This window comes from Pleurodeles waltl, chromosome 10 (genome assembly GCF_031143425.1).
Source record: "Pleurodeles waltl isolate 20211129_DDA chromosome 10, aPleWal1.hap1.20221129, whole genome shotgun sequence".
NCBI lineage: Eukaryota > Metazoa > Chordata > Amphibia > Caudata > Salamandridae > Pleurodeles > Pleurodeles waltl.
In genome coordinates, this window is record NC_090449.1 from 325,637,979 (window position 1) to 325,656,059 (window position 18,081).

Here is an 18,081-nt window from a genome sequence, read left to right on the forward strand (position 1 = left end):
AGCTTGCTGGTTTGACTGAAGGAGCACAGTTCCCCTCATATGTTTGCACGATTTCCTCTATACTTTATCAGCAGTTGCTCGGAATGCGAGGGGTAAGTGTGAAAATTGCAGCGGTGTCAGCCAGCATGCATACACTCAGACGTCCTGAAAAATCCCACAGCTGCGGGCAGAGACAGACAAATATCTGATGCCTAAATGCCAGGAAGGAGAGCCTGTGAAATCATCACACAGGGCGCACTGAGAGCAAGCAGGAAGGAAGCCAAGGCATTGTAATCCATTTTTCGCCTGAGGCAAAAAATATGTTTTGCGCAACAATGCTTCGAGTGGAATGAGAAATGTTGAGGGGTTGTGTATTTTGAGCAGGATTTGATTGTTTTCCGCTAAAATGGGCTCGTCCGGGATTTGAACCCGGGACCTCTCGCACCCTAAGCGAGAATCATACCCCTAGACCAACGAGCCTGGGCACAGAAATGCAACGGCTCCGACCCTGCTCGGAGGGTTGGTGACAGAGAGTGGGAGACTACATCCCAAAGCAAGAAACTGCACATGGTGCTCTCTTCTGCAGTACGACTAGAGTCATTTGCATGGTCTTCATCGAACATGACATAAAAAGCCTCTATCCTTTAGACATTTTGGCCCAGATTTACAAGAAAATGACTAAGCGCGACGCTGTGCCAAATTTGCAAGCCCCACGCGCCGTCATTTTCAAAATGCAGGGAAGCGACGTATTTAGTAAAATACAGCGCACCCCTGTGCTTCCCCCTGCGCCAGCTCTAAATTAGCTGCTGAGCGCCAACGCAGCCGTTCTTGCACCATGGTACAAGGATGACTGCGTTGAGGGGGAAATTGTTTTTGTGCAGGAAGGGACACCTTCCTGCCCAAAAAAAAAATCTTCAATGGTGATTTGCTCTTACTTCTATGTGTGCTGCAGAATGCATCACACATAGAAAGAGCAAAAACAAGGAGAAATGAAAACATTTCTCCTCAGTGCGCCACTCTAACGACACCCCTGGGATGGCGTTGGATTTTGGTGCTGACGCAGATTTACGCCAATTCCTAAATCTGGAGCAGCATCAAAATGCTATGGTGTTGCTGTGGCACACTCCCAACAACATCCATTGCACGCCCCTTCCAGGGAACGCGCTGCGTGCTAAGGGGCCGTATTTACAAGGTGGTGTTAAGCCACAAAAAGTGGCTGAACGCCATCTTGTAAATACCGCGCAGTGCATAGTGCCACCGGGGCGTCACTAAAAGTGATGCTCCGGTGGCGATAGGGCCTTGTTAGTCTGGCACTTTATTTGCTCAAGGTGTGTGTTCTTGGTGAGGGCAGGAAAGCTATTTTCGCTCTCGTACCTTCCTTCCTTGGCTGGCTTGAATGCTGTAGGCTCAGGCTTCATTGCAAAGGTCAAACAGTGAGCAACTGACTGCCGTAAGCTGGCGCAACTCCTCTTGGTGAGCTGTGACAGATGCCCCAGGAGCGTAGTACCTCACGATGGTGAGGGATAGACACAGTCTCTTTTATCTCAGCTTGCCTGTCAGGTGAGGCAGGAAATGCAAATACTGTGAAAAAGCCCAGCGACTCGAACCAGGGACCTTTCGCATGTGAGGTGCGCATGATAACCACTACACTAGACAAACAGACACACTTGCCGGCTTGCTTCATGTGGCTATGCATTGTACTGGAACCACCACACTATGGAAACAGACACACCTGCTTGCTTTATGTGGCTATGCATTGGACTGGGATGCAAGGATGAGGGCCAATGTTCATGACGCTCAAAGCTGAACCTTCCGGAACACGATCTCTTCCCTTGGAAGAAAGGAACTGGGATCACTTTCATTCCAAGAGGTGATTTCAGAACTGGACCCGAAATTACCATGGAGAAGCACTGTGCATTTAGGCCCATATTTATACTTTTTGACGCTAAACTGCGCTAACGCAGTTTAGCGTCAAAAAATGTTGCGCCGTCTAACGCCATTCTGAAGCGCCATGCGGCCGCCGTATTTATGGAATGGCGTTAGACGGCGCAATCAGACCGGCGCTGCCTGGTGTGCGTGGAAAAAAAACACGTAGACCAGGCAGCTCCGGCGTTGGGAAAAAATGACGTTAGGGCGTCTTAAAATGGCGCAAGTCAGGTTGACGCTAAAAAATCGTCGTAACCCGACTTGCGCCATTTTTTTTCGACGCCCATCCCCCATCAACATGACTCCTATCATTGTAAAGATAGGAGTCATGCCCCCTTGCCCAATGGCCATGCCCAGGGGACTTATGTCCCCTGGGCATGGTCATTGGGCATAGTGGCATGTAGGGGGCACAAATCAGGCCCCCCTATGCCACAAAAAAAAAAAAAAAAAAAACTTACCTGGACTTACCTTAATGTCCATGGGATGGGTCCCTCCGTCCTTGGGTGTCCTCCTGGGGTGGGCAAGGGTGGCAGGGGGGGTCCCTGGGGGCAGGGGAGGGCACCTCTGGGCTCATTTTGAGCCCACTTGTCCCTTAACGCCATGCCTGACCCAGGCGTTAAAAAGCGGCGCAAAAGCGCCGTTTTTGGCCACGCCCACTCCCGGGCGTCATTTTTGCCCGGGAGTATAAATACCACGTAAAGGCCTGGGAGTCATTTTTTAAGACGGGAACGCCTCCCTTGCATATCATTAACGCAAGGAAGGGGTTCACGCTAAAAAATGACGCCCACTCCGGGCACTTTGGCGCCCGAAGCGTCTAACGCCATAGTATAAATATGGCGTTAGTTTGCGTTAGTTTAGCGTCGAATTTGCGTCGAAAAAAACGACGCAAATTCGGCGCAACCAGAGTATAAATATGGCCCTAAATGTTCCTACGAGCACTGCTGCTCCAGCACAGAAAAGCAGTTGCAAAGAAATCTCGCATACCTTCATGATGCTGAACCGTCTCGACGCCAGTATAAAGCATGTATTGCATTGCAACATGACATCTTACAAGAGTGAAAAGCAGAAATACTCCTGTTTAAAACACAGACTGAACCTATAAAGGTAGGGCTTTGTCTGGGATTTGAACCGAGGTCCTCTCACACCCGAAGCGAGAATCATACCCCTATACCAACTAGACTGCCGCTGCATAGTCATTTGAAACATCTTCTGAAGCGTCTTTCCGAAAAGCAGGGCCATTTGGAGGCTCTCTCTCTCTAAGCGTGCCATAGCAATTGATGTTTTCTGTCAAGGATTTTTTGTTTGTCTCTAGCAAGGCAAGAGGTAGTCAAAATGCCCTGTGCCAGTGAGCTGAACTAGGGCACTGGTGTGAAAAGCAGACCCTTTCTGGTAGTTGTAACCCGCTGCAAGTCATGGACCCTTGCACCTTAGACTTCCCAACCAGAAGCACTGAAGGGCCTGCTAGCTCTTGAGCCAGAGGAGCATGCCTCTTGGATTCAAGCACACTTGCTCGATCAGGGCTCGATCAGGCGAGATTTATATTAGTGGCTCATAGGCCTGAAACACTCACCTGGGAGACGCAGGGTGGCTGATTTCCCGGAATGGCCCTTGATGGGGAAATCACCTCCTTTCCCCCGCCTCATTTCAGAATTGTGAGCTAGTCGCAAGACAGTGTTCAGGGGTTCATGGGTACTGCCTACTCCCAGCTGCCTCTCTGTCTTCTTCATGTAAATTGCAAGTCACGAGGAGGCACCATTGCCAATATGCTCCGCCCACCTAACCAAGAAACCTAGTTTGAGCTTGTCTGCCTGTGTTGTTGCAGGGGCAGTGTCTTCTTTGCCCAAAAGGTGGCAGGAGAGCCTCACTTCAAACGATAGAATCAACTGCTTAAGTAGAAACCAGCATGGTAGTTACTGTCATAAAGTGCAGCTCTAACAGAAGGTGTGCCTGAGACGCCCCTTCCAGTAATACACAGAATTTTGATTGAGGGCCCAGCCGATGGGTTGGTGGATTTCTCCTCACATGCCACAGCAGCTTCCAAAGATAGTGGTGTGAGGAGCTGGCTCTGCAAGCAGAGCAAGATTTAAGTGAAGAAAAAACACCTGTCAGAAGTGGGATTTGAACCCACGCCTCCATGAAGAGACCAGAAGGCTCAGCTTCACTGAAGATCAAGCTCTCTTGAGTCTGGCGCCTTAGACCACTCGGCCATCCTGACAGCCAAAACAGTGTGCAGGTCGGACTCTTCAGTCTGCACTTGTTGATTTTGCCGCTTGCAATGTTCCTATCAGTCACAGCTTTAAAGGCCCCACAATATAACATGGCCAAGAAAAAAAAAAAAAAACAGAACAAGAAACAATGCACATGCACGACCACCGAGGGATGCAGATAACTTTTTAGCGTCCTGCAATAGTAAAGCACGTTTTACACAGGTCACAAGTTTTTAAAGGTCATTTCTGTCTAAGTGTGCATTGAGAGAGACTGAGGTTTTAGGGAGCAAACACAAAAGCTGCTGCTGCCAAGTGTTTCTGCCCGGTCTCGAACCGGGGACCTTTCGCGTGTGAGGCGAACGTGATAACCACTACACTACAGAAACAAGCTTGCTGGTTTGACTGAAGGAGCACAGTTCCCCTCATATGTTTGCACGATTTCCTCTATACTTTATCAGCAGTTGCTCGGAATGCGAGGGGTAAGTGTGAAAATTGCAGCAGTGTCAGCCAGCATGCATACACTCAGACGTCCTGAAAAATCCCACAGCTGCGGGCAGAGACAGACAAATATCTGATGCCTAAATGCCAGGAAGGAGAGCCTGTGAAATCATCACACAGGGCGCACTGAGAGCAAGCAGGAAGGAAGCCAAGGCATTGTAATCCATTTTTCGCCTGAGGCAAAAAATATGTTTTGCGCAACAATGCTTCGAGTGGAATGAGAAATGTTGAGGGGTTGTGTATTTTGAGCAGGATTTGATTGTTTTCCGCTAAAATGGGCTCGTCCAGGATTTGAACCCGGGACCTCTCGCACCCTAAGCGAGAATCATACCCCTAGACCAACGAGCCTGGGCACAGAAATGCAACGGCTCCGACCCTGCTCGGAGGGTTGGTGACAGAGAGTGGGAGACTACATCCCAAAGCAAGAAACTGCACATGGTGCTCTCTTCTGCAGTACGACTAGAGTCATTTGCATGGTCTTCATCGAACATGACATAAAAAGCCTCTATCCTTTAGACATTTTGGCCCAGATTTACAAGAAAATGACTAAGCGCGACGCTGTGCCAAATTTGCAAGCCCCACGCGCCGTCATTTTCAAAATGCAGGGAAGCGCCGTATTTAGTAGAATACAGCGCACCCCTGTGCTTCCCCCTGCGCCAGCTCTAAATTAGCTGCTGAGCGCCAACGCAGCCGTTCTTGCACCATGGTACAAGGATGACTGCGTTGAGGGGGAAATTGTTTTTGTGCAGGAAGGGACACCTTCCTGCCCAAAAAAAAATCTTCAATGGTGATTTGCTCTTACTTCTATGTGTGCTGCAGAATGCATCACACATAGAAAAAGCAAAAACAAGGAGAAATGAAAACATTTCTCCTCAGTGCGCCACTCTAACGACACCCCTGGGATGGCGTTGGATTTTGGTGCTGACGCAGATTTACGCCAACTCCTAAATCTGGAGCAGCATCAAAATGCTATGGTGTTGCCGTGGCACACTCCCAACAACACCCATTGCACGCCCCTTCCAGGGAACGCGCTGCGTGCTAAGGGGCCGTATTTACAAGGTGGTGTTAAGCCACAAAAAGTGGCTGAACGCCATCTTGTAAATACCGCGCAGTGCATAGTGCCACCGGGGCGTCACTAAAAGTGATGCTCCGGTGGCGATAGGGCCTTGTAAGTCTGGCACTTTATTTGCTCAAGGTGTGTGTTCTTGGTGAGGGCAGGAAAGCTATTTTCGCTCTCGTACCTTCCTTCCTTGGCTGGCTTGAATGCTGTAGGCTCAGGCTTCATTGCAAAGGTCAAACAGTGAGCAACTGACTGCCGTAAGCTGGCGCAACTCCTCTTGGTGAGCTGTGACAGATGCCCCAGGAGCGTAGTACCTCACGATGGTGAGGGATAGACACAGTCTCTTTTATCTCAGCTTGCCTGTCAGGTGAGGCAGGAAATGCAAATACTGTGAAAAAGCCCAGCGACTCGAACCAGGGACCTTTCGCATGTGAGGTGCGCATGATAACCACCACACTACACAAATAGACACACTTGCCGGCTTGCTTCATGTGGCTATGCATTGTACTGGAACCACCACACTATGGAAACAGACACACCTGCTTGCTTTATGTGGCTATGCATTGGACTGGGATGCAAGGATGAGGGCCAATGTTCATGACGCTCAAAGCTGAGCCTTCCGGAACACGATCTCTTCCCTTGGAAGAAAGGAACTGGGATCACTTTCATTCCAAGAGGTGATTTCAGAACTGGACCCGAAATTACCATGGAGAAGCACTGTGCATTTAATGTTCCTACGAGCACTGCTGCTCCAGCACAGAAAAGCAGTTGCAAAGAAATCTTGCATACCTTCATGATGCTGAACCGTCTCGACGCCAGTATAAAGCATGTATTGCATTGCAACATGACATCTTACAAGAGTGAAAAGCAGAAATACTCCTGTTTAAAACACAGACTGAACCTATAAAGGTAGGGGTTTGTCTGTGATTTGAACCGAGGTCCTCTCACACCCGAAGTGAGAATCATACCCCTATACCAACTAGACTGCCGCTGCATAGTCATTTGAAACATCTTCTGAAGCGTCTTTCCGAAAAGCAGGGCCATTTGGAGGCTCTCTCTCTCTAAGCGTGCCATAGCAATTGATGTTTTCTGTCAAGGATTTTTTGTTTGTCTCTAGCAAGGCAAGAGGTAGTCAAAATGCCCTGTGCCAGTGAGCTGAACTAGGGCACTGGTGTGAAAAGCAGACCCTTTCTGGTAGTTGTAACCCGCTGCAAGTCATGGACCCTTGCACCTTAGACTTCCCAACCAGAAGCACTGAAGGGCCTGCTAGCTCTTGAGCCAGAGGAGCATGCCTCTTGGATTCAAGCACACTTGCTCGATCAGGGCTCGATCAGGCGAGATTTATATTAGTGGCTCATAGGCCTGAAACACTCACCTGGGAGACGCAGGGTGGCTGATTTCCCGGAATGGCCCTTGATGGGGAAATCACCTCCTTTCCCCCGCCTCATTTCAGAATTGTGTGCTAGTCGCAAGACAGTGTTCAGGGGTTCATGGGTACTGCCTACTCCCAGCTGCCTCTCTGTCTTCTTCATGTAAATTGCAAGTCACGAGGAGGCACCATTGCCAATATGCTCCGCCCACCTAACCAAGAAACCTAGTTTGAGCTTGTCTGCCTGTGTTGTTGCAGGGGCAGTGTCTTCTTTGCCCAAAAGGTGGCAGGAGAGCCTCACTTCAAACGATAGAATCAACTGCTTAAGTAGAAACCAGCATGGTAGTTACTGTCATAAAGTGCAGCTCTAACAGAAGGTGTGCCTGAGACGCCCCTTCCAGTAATACACAGAATTTTGATTGAGGGCCCAGCCGATGGGTTGGTGGATTTCTCCTCACATGCCACAGCAGCTTCCAAAGATAGTGGTGTGAGGAGCTGGCTCTGCAAGCAGAGCAAGATTTAAGGGAAGAAAATACACCTGTCAGAAGTGGGATTTGAACCCACGCTTCCATGAAGAGACCAGAAGGCTCAGCTTCACTGAAGATCAAGCTCTCTTGAGTCTGGCACCTTAGACCACTCGGCCATCCTGACAGCCAAAACAGTGTGCAGGTCGGACTCTTCACTCTGCACTTGTTGATTTTGCCGCTTGCAATGTTCCTATCAAAGTCACAGCTTTAAAGGCCCCACAATATAACATGGCCAAGAAAAAAAAAAAAAAAACAGAACAAGAAACAATGCACATGCACGACCACCGAGGGATGCAGATAACTTTTTAGCGTCCTGCAATAGTAAAGCACGTTTTACACAGGTCACAAGTTTTTAAAGGTCATTTCTGTCTAAGTGTGCATTGAGAGAGACTGAGGTTTTAGGGAGCAAACACAAAAGCTGCTGCTGCCAAGTGTTTCTGCCCGGTCTCGAACCGGGGACCTTTCGCGTGTGAGGCGAACGTGATAACCACTACACTACAGAAACAAGCTTGCTGGTTTGACTGAAGGAGCACAGTTCCCCTCATATGTTTGCACGATTTCCTCTATACTTTATCAGCAGTTGCTCGGAATGCGAGGGGTAAGTGTGAAAATTGCAGCGGTGTCAGCCAGCATGCATACACTCAGACGTCCTGAAAAATCCCACAGCTGCGGGCAGAGACAGACAAATATCTGATGCCTAAATGCCAGGAAGGAGAGCCTGTGAAATCATCACACAGGGCGCACTGAGAGCAAGCAGGAAGGAAGCCAAGGCATTGTAATCCATTTTTCGCCTGAGGCAAAAAATATGTTTTGCGCAACAATGCTTCGAGTGGAATGAGAAATGTTGAGGGGTTGTGTATTTTGAGCAGGATTTGATTGTTTTCCGCTAAAATGGGCTCGTCCGGGATTTGAACCCGGGACCTCTCGCACCCTAAGCGAGAATCATACCCCTAGACCAACAAGGCTGGGCACAGAAATGCAACGGCTCCGACCCTGCTCGGAGGGTTGGTGACAGAGAGTGGGAGACTATATCCCAAAGCAAGAAACTGCACATGGTGCTCTCTTCTGCAGTACGACTAGAGTCATTTGCATGGTCTTCATCGAACATGACATAAAAAGCCTCTATCCTTTAGACATTTTGGCCCAGATTTACAAGAAAATGACTAAGCGCGACGCTGTGCCAAATTTGCAAGCCCCACGCGCCGTCATTTTCAAAATGCAGGGAAGCGCCGTATTTAGTAGAATACAGCGCACCCCTGTGCTTCCCCCTGCGCCAGCTCTAAATTAGCTGCTGAGCGCCAACGCAGCCGTTCTTGCACCATGGTACAAGGATGACTGCGTTGAGGGGGAAATTGTTTTTGTGCAGGAAGGGACACCTTCCTGCCCAAAAAAAAAATCTTCAATGGTGATTTGCTCTTACTTCTATGTGTGCTGCAGAATGCATCACACATAGAAAGAGCAAAAACAAGGAGAAATGAAAACATTTCTCCTCAGTGCGCCACTCTAACGACACCCCTGGGATGGCGTTGGATTTTGGTGCTGACGCAGATTTACGCCAACTCCTAAATCTGGAGCAGCATCAAAATGCTATGGTGTTGCTGTGGCACACTCCCAACAACACCCATTGCACGCCCCTTCCAGGGAACGCGCTGCGTGCTAAGGGGCCGTATTTACAAGGTGGTGTTAAGCCACAAAAAGTGGCTGAACGCCATCTTGTAAATACCGCGCAGTGCATAGTGCCACCGGGGCGTCACTAAAAGTGATGCTCTGGTGGCGATAGGGCCTTGTAAGTCTGGCACTTTATTTGCTCAAGGTGTGTGTTCTTGGTGAGGGCAGGAAAGCTATTTTCGCTCTCGTACCTTCCTTCCTTGGCTGGCTTGAATGCTGTAGGCTCAGGCTTCATTGCAAAGGTCAAACAGTGAGCAACTGACTGCCGTAAGCTGGCGCAACTCCTCTTGGTGAGCTGTGACAGATGCCCCAGGAGCGTAGTACCTCACGATGGTGAGGGATAGACACAGTCTCTTTTATCTCAGCTTGCCTGTCAGGTGAGGCAGGAAATGCAAATACTGTGAAAAAGCCCAGCGACTCGAACCAGGGACCTTTCGCATGTGAGGTGCGCATGATAACCACTACACTAGACAAACAGACACACTTGCCGGCTTGCTTCATGTGGCTATGCATTGTACTGGAACCACCACACTATGGAAACAGACACACCTGCTTGCTTTATGTGGCTATGCATTGGACTGGGATGCAAGGATGAGGGCCAATGTTCATGACGCTCAAAGCTGAGCCTTCCGGAACACGATCTCTTCCCTTGGAAGAAAGGAACTGGGATCACTTTCATTCCAAGAGGTGATTTCAGAACTGGACCCGAAATTACCATGGAGAAGCACTGTGCATTTAATGTTCCTACGAGCACTGCTGCTCCAGCACAGAAAAGCAGTTGCAAAGAAATCTCGCATACCTTCATGATGCTGAACCGTCTCGACGCCAGTATAAAGCATGTATTGCATTGCAACATGACATCTTACAAGAGTGAAAAGCAGAAATACTCCTGTTTAAAACACAGACTGAACCTATAAAGGTAGGGGTTTGTCTGGGATTTGAACCGAGGTCCTCTCACACCCGAAGCGAGAATCATACCCCTATACCAACTAGACTGCCGCTGCATAGTCATTTGAAACATCTTCTGAAGCGTCTTTCCGAAAAGCAGGGCCATTTGGAGGCTCTCTCTCTCTAAGCGTGCCATAGCAATTGATGTTTTCTGTCAAGGATTTTTTGTTTGTCTCTAGCAAGGCAAGAGGTAGTCAAAATGCCCTGTGCCAGTGAGCTGAACTAGGGCACTGATGTGAAAAGCAGACCCTTTCTGGTAGTTGTAACCCGCTGCAAGTCATGGACCCTTGCACCTTAGACTTCCCAACCAGAAGCACTGAAGGGCCTGCTAGCTCTTGAGCCAGAGGAGCATGCCTCTTGGATTCAAGCACACTTGCTCGATCAGGGCTCGATCAGGCGAGATTTATATTAGTGGCTCATAGGCCTGAAACACTCACCTGGGAGACGCAGGGTGGCTGATTTCCCGGAATGGCCCTTGATGGGGAAATCACCTCCTTTCCCCCGCCTCATTTCAGAATTGTGTGCTAGTCGCAAGACAGTGTTCAGGGGTTCATGGGTACTGCCTACTCCCAGCTGCCTCTCTGTCTTCTTCATCTAAATTGCAAGTCACGAGGAGGCACCATTGCCAATATGCTCCGCCCACCTAACCAAGAAACCTAGTTTGAGCTTGTCTGCCTGTGTTGTTGCAGGGGCAGTGTCTTCTTTGCCCAAAAGGTGGCAGGAGAGCCTCACTTCAAACGATAGAATCAACTGCTTAAGTAGAAACCAGCATGGTAGTTACTGTCATAAAGTGCAGCTCTAACAGAAGGTGTGCCTGAGACGCCCCTTCCAGTAATACACAGAATTTTGATTGAGGGCCCAGCCGATGGGTTGGTGGATTTCTCCTCACATGCCACAGCAGCTTCCAAAGATAGTGGTGTGAGGAGCTGGCTCTGCAAGCAGAGCAAGATTTAAGGGAAGAAAATACACCTGTCAGAAGTGGGATTTGAACCCACGCCTCCTTGAAGAGACCAGAAGGCTCAGCTTCACTGAAGATCAAGCTCTCTTGAGTCTGGCGCCTTAGACCACTCGGCCATCCTGACAGCCAAAACAGTGTGCAGGTCGGACTCTTCAGTCTGCACTTGTTGATTTTGCCGCTTGCAATGTTCCTATCAAAGTCACAGCTTTAAAGGCCCCACAATATAACATGGCCAAGAAAAAAAAATAAAAAACAGAACAAGAAACAATGCACATGCACGACCACCGAGGGATGCAGATAACTTTTTAGCGTCCTGCAATAGTAAAGCATGTTTTACACAGGTCACAAGTTTTTAAAGGTCATTTCTGTCTAAGTGTGCATTGAGAGAGACTGAGGTTTTAGGGAGCAAACACAAAAGCTGCTGCTGCCAAGTGTTTCTGCCCGGTCTCGAACCGGGGACCTTTCGCGTGTGAGGCAAACGTGATAACCACTACACTACAGAAACAAGCTTGCTGGTTTGACTGAAGGAGCACAGTTCCCCTCATATGTTTGCACGATTTCCTCTATACTTTATCTGCAGTTGCTCGGAATGCGAGGGGTAAGTGTGAAAATTGCAGCAGTGTCAGCCAGCATGCATACACTCAGACGTCCTGAAAAATCCCACAGCTGCGGGCAGAGACAGACAAATATCTGATGCCTAAATGCCAGGAAGGAGAGCCTGTGAAATCATCACACAGGGCGCACTGAGAGCAAGCAGGAAGGAAGCCAAGGCATTGTAATCCATTTTTCGCCTGAGGCAAAAAATATGTTTTGCGCAACAATGCTTCGAGTGGAATGAGAAATGTTGAGGGGTTGTGTATTTTGAGCAGGATTTGATTGTTTTCCGCTAAAATGGGCTCGTCCGGGATTTGAACCCGGGACCTCTCGCACCCTAAGCGAGAATCATACCCCTAGACAAACGAGCCTGGGCACAGAAATGCAACGGCTCCGACCCTGCTCGGAGGGTTGGTGACAGAGAGTGGGAGACTACATCCCAAAGCAAGAAACTGCACATGGTGCTCTCTTCTGCAGTACGACTAGAGTCATTTGCATGGTCTTCATCGAACATGACATAAAAAGCCTCTATCCTTTAGACATTTTGGCCCAGATTTACAAGAAAATGACTAAGCGCGACGCTGTGCCAAATTTGCAAGCCCCATGCGCCGTCATTTTCAAAATGCAGGGAAGCGCCGTATTTAGTAGAATACAGCGCACCCCTGTGCTTCCCCCTGCGCCAGCTCTAAATTAGCTGCTGAGCGCCAACGCAGCCGTTCTTGCACCATGGTACAAGGATGACTGCGTTGAGGGGGAAATTGTTTTTGTGCAGGAAGGGACACCTTCCTGCCCAAAAAAAAATCTTCAATGGTGATTTGCTCTTACTTCTATGTGTGCTGCAGAATGCATCACACATAGAAAGAGCAAAAACAAGGAGAAATTAAAACATTTCTCCTCAGTGCGCCACTCTAACGACACCCCTGGGATGGCGTTGGATTTTGGTGCTGACGCAGATTTACGCCAACTCCTAAATCTGGAGCAGCATCAAAATGCTATGGTGTTGCTGTGGCACACTCCCAACAACACCCATTGCACGCCGCTTCCAGGGAACGCGCTGCGTGCTAAGGGGCCGTATTTACAAGGTGGTGTTAAGCCACAAAAAGTGGCTGAACGGCATCTTGTAAATACCGCGCAGTGCATAGTGCCACCGGGGCGTCACTAAAAGTGATGCTCCGGTGGCGATAGGGCCTTGTAAGTCTGGCACTTTATTTGCTCAAGGTGTGTGTTCTTGGTGAGGGCAGGAAAGCTATTTTCGCTCTCGTACCTTCCTTCCTTGGCTGGCTTGAATGCTGTAGGCTCAGGCTTCATTGCAAAGGTCAAACAGTGAGCAACTGACTGCCGTAAGCTGGCGCAACTCCTCTTGGTGAGCTGTGACAGATGCCCCAGGAGCGTAGTACCTCACGATGGTGAGGGATAGACACAGTCTCTTTTATCTCAGCTTGCCTGTCAGGTGAGGCAGGAAATGCAAATACTGTGAAAAAGCCCAGCGACTCGAACCAGGGACCTTTCGCATGTGAGGTGCGCATGATAACCACTACACTACACAAATAGACACACTTGCCGGCTTGCTTCATGTGGCTATGCATTGTACTGGAACCACCACACTATGGAAACAGACACACCTGCTTGCTTTATGTGGCTATGCATTGGACTGGGATGCAAGGATGAGGGCCAATGTTCATGACGCTCAAAGCTGAGCCTTCCGGAACACGATCTCTTCCCTTGGAAGAAAGGAACTGGGATCACTTTCATTCCAAGAGGTGATTTCAGAACTGGACCCGAAATTACCATGGAGAAGCACTGTGCATTTAATGTTCCTACGAGCACTGCTGCTCCAGCACAGAAAAGCAGTTGCAAAGAAATATCGCATACCTTCATGATGCTGAACCGTCTCGATGCCAGTATAAAGCATGTATTGCATTGCAACATGACATCTTACAAGAGTGAAAAGCATAAATACTCCTGTTTAAAACACAGACTGAACCTATAAAGGTAGGGGTTTGTCTGGGATTTGAACCGAGGTCCTCTCACACCCGAAGCGAGAATCATACCCCTATACCAACTAGACTGCCGCTGCATAGTCATTTGAAACATCTTCTGAAGCGTCTTTCCGAAAAGCAGGGCCATTTGGAGGCTCTCTCTCTCTAAGCGTGCCATAGCAATTGATGTTTTCTGTCAAGGATTTTTTGTTTGTCTCTAGCAAGGCAAGAGGTAGTCAAAATGCCCTGTGCCAGTGAGCTGAACTAGGGCACTGATGTGAAAAGCAGACCCTTTCTGGTAGTTGTAACCCGCTGCAAGTCATGGACCCTTGCACCTTAGACTTCCCAACCAGAAGCACTGAAGGGCCTGCTAGCTCTTGAGCCAGAGGAGCATGCCTCTTGGATTCAAGCACACTTGCTCGATCAGCGCTCGATCAGGCGAGATTTATATTAGTGGCTCATAGGCCTGAAACACTCACCTGGGAGACGCAGGGTGGCTGATTTCCCTGAATGGCCCTTGATGGGGAAATCACCTCCTTTCCCCCGCCTCATTTCAGAATTGTGTGCTAGTCGCAAGACAGTGTTCAGGGGTTCATGGGTACTGCCTACTCCCAGCTGCCTCTCTGTGTTCTTCATGTAAATTACAAGTCACGAGGAGGCACCATTGCCAATATGCTCCGCCCACCTAACCAAGAAACCTAGTTTGAGCTTGTCTGCCTGTGTTGTTGCAGGGGCAGTGTCTTCTTTGCCCAAAAGGTGGCAGGAGAGCCTCACTTCAAACAATAGAATCAACTGCTTAAGTAGAAACCAGCATGGTAGTTACTGTCATAAAGTGCAGCTCTAACAGAAGGTGTGCCTGAGACGCCCCTTCCAGTAATACACAGAATTTTGATTGAGGGACCAGCCGATGGTTTGGTGGATTTCTCCTCACATGCCACAGCAGCTTCCAAAGATAGTGGTGTGAGGAGCTGGCTCTGCAAGCAGAGCAAGATTTAAGGGAAGAAAATACACCTGTCAGAAGTGGGATTTGAACCCACGCCTCCATGAAGAAACCAGAAGGCTCAGCTTCACTGAAGATCAAGCTCTCTTGAGTCTGGCGCCTTAGACCACTCGGCCATCCTGACAGCCAAAACAGTTTGCAGGTCGGACTCTTCAGTCTGCACTTGTTGATTTTGCCGCTTGCAATGTTCCTATCAAAGTCACAGCTTTAAAGGCCCCACAATATAACATGGCCAAGAAAAAAAAAAAAAAACAGAACAAGAAACAATGCACATGCACGACCACCGAGGGATGCAGATAACTTTTTAGCGTCCTGCAATAGTAAAGCACGTTTTACACAGGTCACAAGTTTTTAAAGGTCATTTCTGTCTAAGTGTGCATTGAGAGAGACTGAGGTTTTAGGGAGCAAACACAAAAGCTGGTGCTGCCAAGTGTTTCTGCCCGGTCTCGAACCGGGGACCTTTCGAGTGTGAGGCAAACGTGATAACCACTACACTACAGAAACAAGCTTGCTGGTTTGACTGAAGGAGCACAGTTCCCCTCATATGTTTGCACGATTTCCTCTATACTTTATCAGCAGTTGCTCGGAATGCGAGGGGTAAGTGTGAAAATTGCAGCGGTGTCAGCCAGCATGCATACACTCAGACGTCCTGAAAAATCCCACAGCTGCGGGCAGAGACAGACAAATATCTGATGCCTAAATGCCAGGAAGGAGAGCCTGTGAAATCATCACACAGGGCGCACTGAGAGCAAGCAGGAAGGAAACCAAGGCATTGTAATCCATTTTTCGCCTGAGGCAAAAAATATGTTTTGCGCAACAATGCTTCGAGTGGAATGAGAAATGTTGAGGGGTTGTGTATTTTGAGCAGGATTTTATTGTTTTCCGCTAAAATGGGCTCGTCCGGGATTTGAACCCGGGACCTCTCGCACCCTAAGCGAGAATCATACCCCTAGACCAACGAGCCTGGGCACAGAAATGCAACGGCTCCGACCCTGCTCGGAGGGTTGGTGACAGAGAGTGGGAGACTACATCCCAAAGCAAGAAACTGCACATGGTGCTCTCTTCTGCAGTACGACTAGAGTCATTTGCATGGTCTTCATCGAACATGACATAAAAAGCCTCTATCCTTTAGACATTTTGGCCCAGATTTACAAGAAAATGACTAAGCGCGACGCTGTGCCAAATTTGCAAGCCCCACGCGCCGTCATTTTCAAAATGCAGGGAAGCGCCGTATTTAGTAGAATACAGCGCACCCCTGTGCTTCCCCCTGCGCCAGCTCTAAATTAGCTGCTGAGCGCCAACGCAGCCGTTCTTGCACCATGGTACAAGGATGACTGCGTTGAGGGGGAAATTGTTTTTGTGCAGGAAGGGACACCTTCCTGCCCAAAAAAAAAATCTTCAATGGTGATTTGCTCTTACTTCTATGTGTGCTGCAGAATGCATCACACATAGAAAGAGCAAAAACAAGGAGAAATGAAAACATTTCTCCTCAGTGCGCCACTCTAACGACACCCCTGGGATGGCGTTGGATTTTGGTGCTGACGCAGATTTACGCCAACTCCTAAATCTGGAGCAGCATCAAAATGCTATGGTGTTGCTGTGGCACACTCCCAACAACACCCATTGCACGCCCCTTCCAGGGAACGCGCTGCGTGCTAAGGGGCCGTATTTACAAGGTGGTGTTAAGCCACAAAAAGTGGCTGAACGCCATCTTGTAAATACCGCGCAGTGCATAGTGCCACCGGGGCGTCACTAAAAGTGATGCTCCGGTGGCGATAGGGCCTTGTAAGTCTGGCACTTTATTTGCTCAAGGTGTGTGTTCTTGGTGAGGGCAGGAAAGCTATTTTCGCTCTCGTACCTTCCTTCCTTGGCTGGCTTGAATGCTGTAGGCTCAGGCTTCATTGCAAAGGTCAAACAGTGAGCAACTGACTGCCGTAAGCTGGCGCAACTCCTCTTGGTGAGCTGTGACAGATGCCCCAGGAGCGTAGTACCTCACGATGGTGAGGGATAGACACAGTCTCTTTTATCTCAGCTTGCCTGTCAGGTGAGGCAGGAAATGCAAATACTGTGAAAAAGCCCAGCGACTCGAACCAGGGACCTTTCGCATGTGAGGTGCGCATGATAACCACTACACTAGACAAACAGACACACTTGCCGGCTTGCTTCATGTGGCTATGCATTGTACTGGAACCACCACACTATGGAAACAGACACACCTGCTTGCTTTATGTGGCTATGCATTGGACTGGGATGCAAGGATGAGGGCCAATGTTCATGACGCTCAAAGCTGAGCCTTCCGGAACACGATCTCTTCCCTTGGAAGAAAGGAACTGGGATCACTTTCATTCCAAGAGGTGATTTCAGAACTGGACCCGAAATTACCATGGAGAAGCACTGTGCATTTAATGTTCCTACGAGCACTGCTGCTCCAGCACAGAAAAGCAGTTGCAAAGAAATCTCGCATACCTTCATGATGCTGAACCGTCTCGACGCCAGTATAAAGCATGTATTGCATTGCAACATGACATCTTACAAGAGTGAAAAGCAGAAATACTCCTGTTTAAAACACAGACTGAACCTATAAAGGTAGGGGTTTGTCTGGGATTTGAACCGAGGTCCTCTCACACCTGAAGCGAGAATCATACCCCTATACCAACTAGACTGCCGCTGCATAGTCATTTGAAACATCTTCTGAAGCGTCTTTCCGAAAAGCAGGGCCATTTGGAGGCTCTCTCTCTCTAAGCGTGCCATAGCAATTGATGTTTTCTGTCAAGGATTTTTTGTTTGTCTCTAGCAAGGCAAGAGGTAGTCAAAATGCCCTGTGCCAGTGAGCTGAACTAGGGCACTGATGTGAAAAGCAGACCCTTTCTGGTAGTTGTAACCCGCTGCAAGTCATGGACCCTTGCACCTTAGACTTCCCAACCAGAAGCACTGAAGGGCCTGCTAGTTCTTGAGCCAGAGGAGCATGCCTCTTGGATTCAAGCACACTTGCTCGATCAGGGCTCGATCAGGCGAGATTTATATTAGTGGCTCATAGGCCTGAAACACTCACCTGGGAGACGCAGGGTGGCTGATTTCCCGGAATGGCCCTTGATGGGGAAATCACCTCCTTTCCCCCGCCTCATTTCAGAATTGTGTGCTAGTCGCAAGACAGTGTTCAGGGGTTCATGGGTACTGCCTACTCCCAGCTGCCTCTCTGTCTTCTTCATGTAAATTGCAAGTCACGAGGAGGCACCATTGCCAATATGCTCCGCCCACCTAACCAAGAAACCCAGTTTGAGCTTGTCTGCCTGTGTTGTTGCAGGGGCAGTGTCTTCTTTGCCCAAAAGGTGGCAGGAGAGCCTCACTTCAAACGATAGAATCAACTG

General features: G+C 48.9%; 9 non-coding genes across 9 annotated transcripts; all 9 read right to left on the reverse strand.

Moving 5' to 3' along the window:
- Positions 1–387: 387 nt before the first annotated feature.
- TRNAP-AGG (transfer RNA proline (anticodon AGG)) lies at positions 388–459 on the reverse strand. The gene has a single exon. It is a non-coding gene; the product is annotated as a tRNA-Pro (tRNA).
- Positions 460–4,008: 3,549 nt separating this feature from the next.
- On the reverse strand, positions 4,009–4,120 carry TRNAL-CAA (transfer RNA leucine (anticodon CAA)). The gene is made up of 2 exons: positions 4,083–4,120; positions 4,009–4,054 (listed from the first exon to the last, which is right to left on the reverse strand). It is a non-coding gene; the product is annotated as a tRNA-Leu (tRNA).
- Positions 4,121–4,425: 305 nt separating this feature from the next.
- On the reverse strand, positions 4,426–4,498 carry TRNAV-CAC (transfer RNA valine (anticodon CAC)). The gene has a single exon. It is a non-coding gene; the product is annotated as a tRNA-Val (tRNA).
- A 388-nt stretch (positions 4,499–4,886) lies between these two features.
- Positions 4,887–4,958, reverse strand: TRNAP-AGG (transfer RNA proline (anticodon AGG)). The gene has a single exon. It is a non-coding gene; the product is annotated as a tRNA-Pro (tRNA).
- A 3,040-nt stretch (positions 4,959–7,998) lies between these two features.
- Positions 7,999–8,071, reverse strand: TRNAV-CAC (transfer RNA valine (anticodon CAC)). Its single transcript has one exon. It is a non-coding gene; the product is annotated as a tRNA-Val (tRNA).
- Positions 8,072–11,152: 3,081 nt separating this feature from the next.
- TRNAL-CAA (transfer RNA leucine (anticodon CAA)) lies at positions 11,153–11,264 on the reverse strand. The gene is made up of 2 exons: positions 11,227–11,264; positions 11,153–11,198 (listed from the first exon to the last, which is right to left on the reverse strand). It is a non-coding gene; the product is annotated as a tRNA-Leu (tRNA).
- Positions 11,265–11,572: 308 nt separating this feature from the next.
- Positions 11,573–11,645, reverse strand: TRNAV-CAC (transfer RNA valine (anticodon CAC)). The gene has a single exon. It is a non-coding gene; the product is annotated as a tRNA-Val (tRNA).
- Positions 11,646–12,033: 388 nt separating this feature from the next.
- On the reverse strand, positions 12,034–12,105 carry TRNAP-AGG (transfer RNA proline (anticodon AGG)). Its single transcript has one exon. It is a non-coding gene; the product is annotated as a tRNA-Pro (tRNA).
- A 3,500-nt stretch (positions 12,106–15,605) lies between these two features.
- Positions 15,606–15,677, reverse strand: TRNAP-AGG (transfer RNA proline (anticodon AGG)). The gene has a single exon. It is a non-coding gene; the product is annotated as a tRNA-Pro (tRNA).
- Between the last annotated feature and the right edge of the window lie 2,404 nt (positions 15,678–18,081).